The following is a 7,324-nucleotide window of genomic DNA, read 5'->3' as shown; positions in this document are numbered from 1 at the left end:
CCTTGCTGGGGACAAAACACCGTCTCATTAGGAGGGACCAGGCTGAGTTATATGAAGCAATGTCTGTCAGCTTGGAGGAAAACTCCCAGAGAAGAGCTTATTCTGGAAAACGACACCAAACTCTGTAAAATCCAGTCCTAAAATTTAACTATTTTAAAAATGTGCCGCAGTCATGGCTGGACACGGAATATTTCTTATAACCTTCCTCCTCGTACCTCTAGCAAGTGGTGCTCTAGTCCTAGGAGTTGTTACACACACACACACACACACACGCACACGCACACACACACACACACACGTACACACACGCGCGCACACACACACACGCACACACACGCACACACACACACACGCATATTCAATTTTTGGCGGGGCAGCTGTAAATGATTTTTGGGGATTCTCTGACATGAAGAGAGATTGGGTCTACTGATCCCTGTTTCTTCCTTCTTGTGTCTCCTTCTGGGGGGTCCTTCCTGCGGTGGCCTCCCGTGCCGTGGGAGGGTCATGCCGCTGCTCACTCTGCACCGTCAGGCTGGCCTGCGTGGGGGACGTCCGGCTACGAAGCCACACGCTCGGGACCTGGCCCTTGAGACCCTCTCCCCAGGGCTCACAGTCGAGCCCTGTGTGTTTCCTCAGCCCAGGGCACCCTTCTCTATTGTGCGTGCTTTTTCCTCTTTGTCTGTCACACAGTCCCCTTGTTGAATATCAGTTCAGGCTGACTCTGTTTCTTTGGTGTGTCACCCAGGGATCTCAAAAGAGAATTTTGTGCATTCCTCGACCCCATTCCAAGCACCTGCTTCAGGCTTGGTCAACCTCCGTCTGGCCATTTGTATCCGCTTCCTAGGGCTGCCTTTACAAGTTACCACAAACTGGGCGGCTTACAGCCACAGATGTTTATCCTCGCACGGTTCTGGAGGCCAGCAGTCTGACATCAGGGTGCTAGCAGGGTTGGTTTCTTCCGGAGGTTCTGAGGGATCATCCAGGCCATGCCTGTCCCCTAGCTTCTGGTGGCTGCAGGTATCGCGGGCTTGGGGTGCATCACCCCAGTCTCTGTCTCCATTTTCACATCACCTTCTCTACTCGAATCTGTGTCTTGCTGGTCATTGGATAACCCAGGATGATCTCATCTCAAGACTCTTAACTACATCTGCAAAGGTCCTTTATCCAAATAATGTCACACTTACGGGTTCTGGTAGACATACGAGTATCTTTTGGGAGCCACCATTTAACCCACTACACCATTTTTGCATTTTGAGGGAGCAAAGAATCAAAAAAAATTTTGATTTTTTTCTCTAGCTGTACATTGTGATTATGATACAGTGTATTAGAATCCATTCGTATTTCCATTTGTAGAGCCCCTAAGAGTTTGCCAAGCAATTTTATCTCAGGTCTCTCACCTGACTCACAACAACCCTGTGACATAGCCAGGGAAGTGGTCATCATTTTACTGATGAGGAAAGGGGGCCTCTGAGAGGTCACCTGCAGTAAGTCACAGAACCTCCGAGCAGCGGAGCCTGACGCTGCCATGGCGCTTCTGCTACCCATCTGCTTTCTGCTCTTCCACACGGTGGCCTCCCACATGGACCTTGGCTCTGAAGATGTCCCACGGACCCACCTTCCACTGCAGATCAGGTGCAGAGACCTTGCTCAGGCCGCACCGACGGATGCAGGCGGTGCTGCTGACTGACAGCTCTCCGGGCTGGTTGCAGACATGTGCACGAGGTACAGCAGTCTCCTTGGACCAGACTGAAGCGAGCAGATCCTGGAGAAAACCCTATGATTTTGCTGTGGTAACGTGGAGGTGGCTGGTTATAAAATTAGCTTTTTAAAAAACATGATGTGTGCTGATATAGGAATGCAGGCCTCTTGTACCCTTTTCTTCCTGTTTCTCAGTGCAGTTTTGTAATTTCCTTTTTTATTTGTGTGTATTTATTGGGTTCAACATGATGTTTTGATATATGCATATATTATGGAATAATTAAATCAAGCAAATTAATATATCCATCACCCCGCATATTTTTTTGTGTGTGGTGGAAAGATGTAAAATCTACTCACTTAGCAATTTTCAAGCATGCAGTACATTTTTATTAACTATAGTCACTATGCTATAAACAGCTCTCCAGAACTAGTCCTCTTATCTAACCGAAACTTCGTACACTTTGAGCAACGTCTCCAAATTCTCTCCCCACCCCCCACCCCCAGTTCAGCCTCTGGTAACCACCATTTTACTCTCTGTTTCTATGAGATCAATTTATTTAGATTCCACATATAAGTGAGATCATGCAATAGTTTTCTTTCTGTGTCTGGATTATTTCACTTAGCATCATGTCCTCCAGGTTCATACAGGTTGCAAATGTCAGGGTTTCCTTCTTTTAAAGGCTGAATAGCATTCCATTATATATATATCTATACCACATTTTCTTTGTCCATTCATCCGTTGATGGACACTTAGGCTGTTCCCACATCTTGCCCATTGTGAATAGTGTTGCAGTAAACATGGCAGTACAGTTATCTCTTCTACGTAATGATTTAATTTCCTTTGAATATATACCCAGAAGTGGGATAACTGAATCATACAGTGGCTCTATTTTTAATCTTTTGAGAAATCTCCATTCTGTTTCCCATAATGGATGTACTAATCGACATTGCCACTGACAGTGGACAGTGTTCTCCACGTCCTTGCCAACACTTGCTATCTTTTGTCTTTTTGGTAAAAGCCATTCAACAGCTGTGAGGTAATATCTCATTGTGGTTTAATTTGCATTTTCCTGATGATTAGTGATGTTAAGCATTTCTTCCTGTGCCTGTTAGCTCTTTGTATGTCTTCTTTTGGGAAGTGTCTTTTCAGATCTTTTGCCCATTTTTTTCACTTTTTAAAAATACTTATTATTTTTATAGTGGTAAAACATATGTAACAAAAATGTTGCTGTTTTAAGAATTTTCAAACATATGATTGCACAGAATAAATTAGATTCACAACACTGTGCGCCCCACCTCTATCCACTTCCAAAACTTTTTCATCATCCTAAACGTGAACTCTGTGTCCACTAAGCAATGACTTCTGATTATTCCTCCCTCCCACCCCCATTTCTGGTAACTTCTAATCTACTTCTGTCTCTGAATTTGTTTTTCTTTTTTCTTTTTTCCTTAATTGACCCATGATAATTGAATATGTTTTTGGAGTACAGTGCGATATTTGGAGATATTTATATATCTAGTGTGCAATGATTACATTAGGTAATTAGCACATCATCACCTCAAACATTTGTCACCTCTTCGTGCTGGGAACATTCCTCTCAACTGGTTACTTGAAGTTATGCAGTAATTTGTTGTTGACTGTAGTCTCCCCGTATTGCTAGAGCACACTAGATCTTATTTTTCCTGTCTTTCTACAGTTTTGTATCCATGGACCATCCTTTCCTGACCCTCCCTTCCCCTTCCTATTACCAGTCTCTAGGAACCACTATTCTACTCTCTACTTCTATGAGGTCAACTTTTTTAGCTTCCACGTGTGAGTGAGAATGTTTCTCTTTCTATGTCTAGCTTATTTCACTTAACGTAATTCTCTCCAAGCTCATCCATGTTGCTGCAAATGGCAGAATGCCATTCTTTTTATGTCTGAGTAGTACTCCATTGTGCATATACACCACATTTTCTTTATCCAGTCATCTGTGGAAGGACATTTAGGTTGGTTCCGTAACTTGGCTGTTACGAATGGAGCCACGATGAACATGGAGTGCAGGTCTCCCTTCAACATGTTGATTTCCTTTCCTTTGCATGTATATCCAGTAGTGCGAGTGCTAGGTTGTATGGCAGTTCTATGTGTAGATTTTTGAGAAACCTCCATGCTATTTCCCATGACGGCTTTACTAATTTACAGTCCTGCCAACAAATGGAAATACGAATGGATTCTAATACAATGCATCATAATCACAATGTATAGACACAGAAATAAATTTTTTTTGATTCTTTGCTTCCTCAAAATGCAAAAATGGTGTAGTGAGTTAAATGGTGGCTCCCAAAAGATACTCGTATGTCTACAGAACCCGTAAATGTGACATTATTTGGATAAAGGATCTTTGCAGATGTAGTTAAGAGTCTTGAGATGAGATCATCCTGGGTTATCCAATGACGAGCAAGACACTGACTCAAGTAGAGAAGGTGATGTGAAAACGGAGGCAGAGACTGGGGTTATGCACCCCAAGCCCAACATTTATTTTCTGGTTTTCTTTGTTCGTTTTGATATTAGCTATTCTAACTGAGGTGAGATGATATCTCATTGTGGTTTTGATTTTTTCTCTGATGATTAGCAATGTTGAGCATTTTTTCATATACCTGTTGACCACTTGTATGTCTTCTTTTGAGAAATGTCTAATTTGCTCATTTGCCCATTTTTTTCCCCAAAGGTGTAAATTTTTTAAATTTATTTTTTTAATTTTATTTTGTCGATATACATTGTGGCTGATTATTGCTCCCCATCACCAAAACCTCCCTCCCTCCTCCCTCTCCTCCCTCCCCCCCAACAATGTCCTTTCTGTTTGCTTGTCGTATCAACTTCAAGTAATTGTGGTTGTTATATCTTCATCCCCCCCCCCCGGTTTTTTTTTTTTGTGTGTGTGTGTGTGTGTGAATTTATATATTAATTTTTAGCTCCCACCAATAAGTGAGAACATGTGGTATTTCTCTTTCTGTGCCTGACTCGTTTCACTTAATATAATTCTCTCAAGGTCCATCCATGTTGTTGCAAATGGCAGTATTTCATTCGTTTTTATAGCTGAGTAGTATTCCATTGTGTAGATGTACCACATTTTCCGTATCCACTCATCCGATGATGGACATTTGTCATTTGCCCATTTTTTAATTGGATTATATATTTTTTTGCTATTGAGTTGTTTGAGTTCCTTGTATATTCTGGATATTAATCTTTGTTGGATAAATAGTTTGCAAATATTTTCTCCTATTCTTCATTTTGTCTCTTCACTCTGTTGGTTGTTTCCTTTGCTGTGCAGAGGGTTGTTAGCTTTTTGAATTAATCCCATTTGTTTATTTTTGCTTTTGTGGCCTGTGCTTTTGAGGACTTGCTCATCAAATATTTGTCTAGTCCTATGTCCTGAAGGGTTTCCTCTATGTTTTCTTCTACAAATTTTATAGTTTTGGGTATTACATTCATGTCTTTAATTGACAGTGAGTTGATTTTTGTATATGGTGAGATTTAGGGGTGTAGTTTCATTCTTCTGCATGTAGATCTCCAAAACATATGGAATGCTTCATGAATTTGCATGTCATATTTGTGCGGGGGCCATGCTAATTTTCTCTACCTTGTTCCAATTTTAGTATATGTGCTGGCTAAATGAGTGCTTTTGCTATTTTTAAATCAGTTTACTTGTTTTCTTGATATTGAGTTGTTTGAGTTCCTTATATATCTTGGATATTAATCCCTTTTCCAATTTATGGTTTGCAAATATTTTCTCAGATTCTGCAGGTTGTCTCTTTACTGCTGATTGTTCCCTTTGCTGTACAAACCTTTTTATTTTGATGCAATCCCATCTGTTTATTTTTGCTTTTATAGTCTGTGCTTTTGGGGTCATATCCAAAAATCTTTGCCAGGAAGATTTTTTTCTATGTTCTCTTCTAAGAGTTTTACAGTTTCATGTTTTATGTTTAAGTCTTTAATCTATTTTGAGTTAATTTTTTATGTGGGGTGAGATAAGAATCCAATTTCATTCTTTTGCATGTGGATATCTTGTTTTCCCAATGTCATTTATTGAAGAGACTGTCCTTTCCCTATTGTGTATTCTTGGCACATTTGTCAAAGATCAGTTGATTTATATGTGATTCTTTCTGGGTTCTCTGTTCCATTGGTCTTATGTCAAGTTTTGTGCCAGCACCGTGCTGTTTCGGTTATCACAGCTTTGTAGTAGGTTTTGAGATTGGGTAGTGTATTACTGTGTTTCTGTTGCTTGTATCAAAATACACAGAACTAGGTAATTAGTAAGAAAACAAAATTTATTGCTTTTAGTTTCAGAGGCTGGGAAGTCCGAAGTTTAGGGAACACTTATGGTGAGGACCTTCTTTGGTGGTAGCTTTACAGCAATGCGGAAGTCTCACAAGATAGAAAATGGCAGAGCAGAGAGAGACTAACCTCTCACGTGCTCTTCTTTTAAAGCCCTCAGAACCATGCCCCTGGCCACCATTATTAATATATTCACTATGGCATGGTCCTACAATCGAGTCACCTCTTCAAAGCCCGACACGTCAATCACCATAATAGGATTTCCCACCCTCTGTACACAGTCACAATGGGGACTAAATTTGGGGGGGACATGCAACCCAAGGCAGGTAATGTGATGCCTCCAGCTTTGTTCTTTTTGCTCAGGATTGCTTTGGTTATTTGGGGTCTTCTGTGGTTCCATACATATTTAAAAAATTTTTGTTTCTATTTTTGTGGAAAATGTCATTGAAATTTTGATAGGAATTGTATAGAATTTGTAAATTGCCTTTGGTAATTTGGACATATTAACAATATTAATTCTTTCAATCTGTAAGCATGGGATATCCTTGCATTTACTTTGTGTCTTTTAAAAATTCTCTTTATTTGCTTCCTAATCATTATTTGTTATTATGTAGTTGCTATTATGAATATCTTTTTAAATATGATATTTTCTGTATTACTAATGATGATAATGTTCTTCATTTGAATATATTTAATTTGTAATAAGATACTTTTCTAAACTCACATATTAATGACAGTAGAATTTTCAACTGTTTACCTTTGTTCTGACAAGTAGCCAATCAAAGCTCTTGTGAAATATATAGCTATTTTACTTTTTTTGTTTTCTCCCAAATGTATATATAATTTCTTTTTCTTATTTTAATGTACTATAAAATATAGGATATGTTAATGTATCTCCTTGTGTTTTAAAATTGACTTTAATGAGAACATAGCTTTTTCTTTTTTTAGAATAAAAAAATACAAAAGAAAATGTACTAATGCCCATAAACCTTCCGTCCATTGAAGTCTTTAGTTTTTTAGTTATTCACTGTAAATATGAAGATAATTTTATGAACTACTATGCAGGCATGTAGTGAGTCCTAAATGTTAAAAGCATGCATTCTGATACACTAATTAACCCTGATCTGAGCATCATATATTGCACACAGGTATTGATATTCAATGCTGTACCCCACAGATATGTACATTCAATTTTGTTTCAAAAAATAAAAAAAAAGAAAAAACTAAAAAGAAAAAAAAAAGCATGCACTCTGGATTTAACACTGGCTCTCCTATTTAGTAACTGTGTGTGACCTTGGGCAAGTAATTTAA

The 7,324-nt window shown here is 39.1% G+C and overlaps 1 non-coding gene across 1 annotated transcript; it reads right to left on the bottom strand.

Moving 5' to 3' along the window:
• Positions 1 to 5,251: 5,251 nt before the first annotated feature.
• On the bottom strand, positions 5,252 to 5,358 carry LOC134391405 (U6 spliceosomal RNA). Its single transcript, XR_010024951.1, has one exon. It is a non-coding gene; the product is annotated as a U6 spliceosomal RNA (small nuclear RNA).
• Positions 5,359 to 7,324: the final 1,966 nt, after the last annotated feature.

Source organism: Cynocephalus volans, chromosome 11, assembly GCF_027409185.1.
Source record: "Cynocephalus volans isolate mCynVol1 chromosome 11, mCynVol1.pri, whole genome shotgun sequence".
NCBI classification, from domain to species: domain Eukaryota; kingdom Metazoa; phylum Chordata; class Mammalia; order Dermoptera; family Cynocephalidae; genus Cynocephalus; species Cynocephalus volans.
The sequence above is the reverse complement of the archived record's forward strand: the minus strand, read 5'-3'. Positions and strand labels throughout refer to the sequence as shown.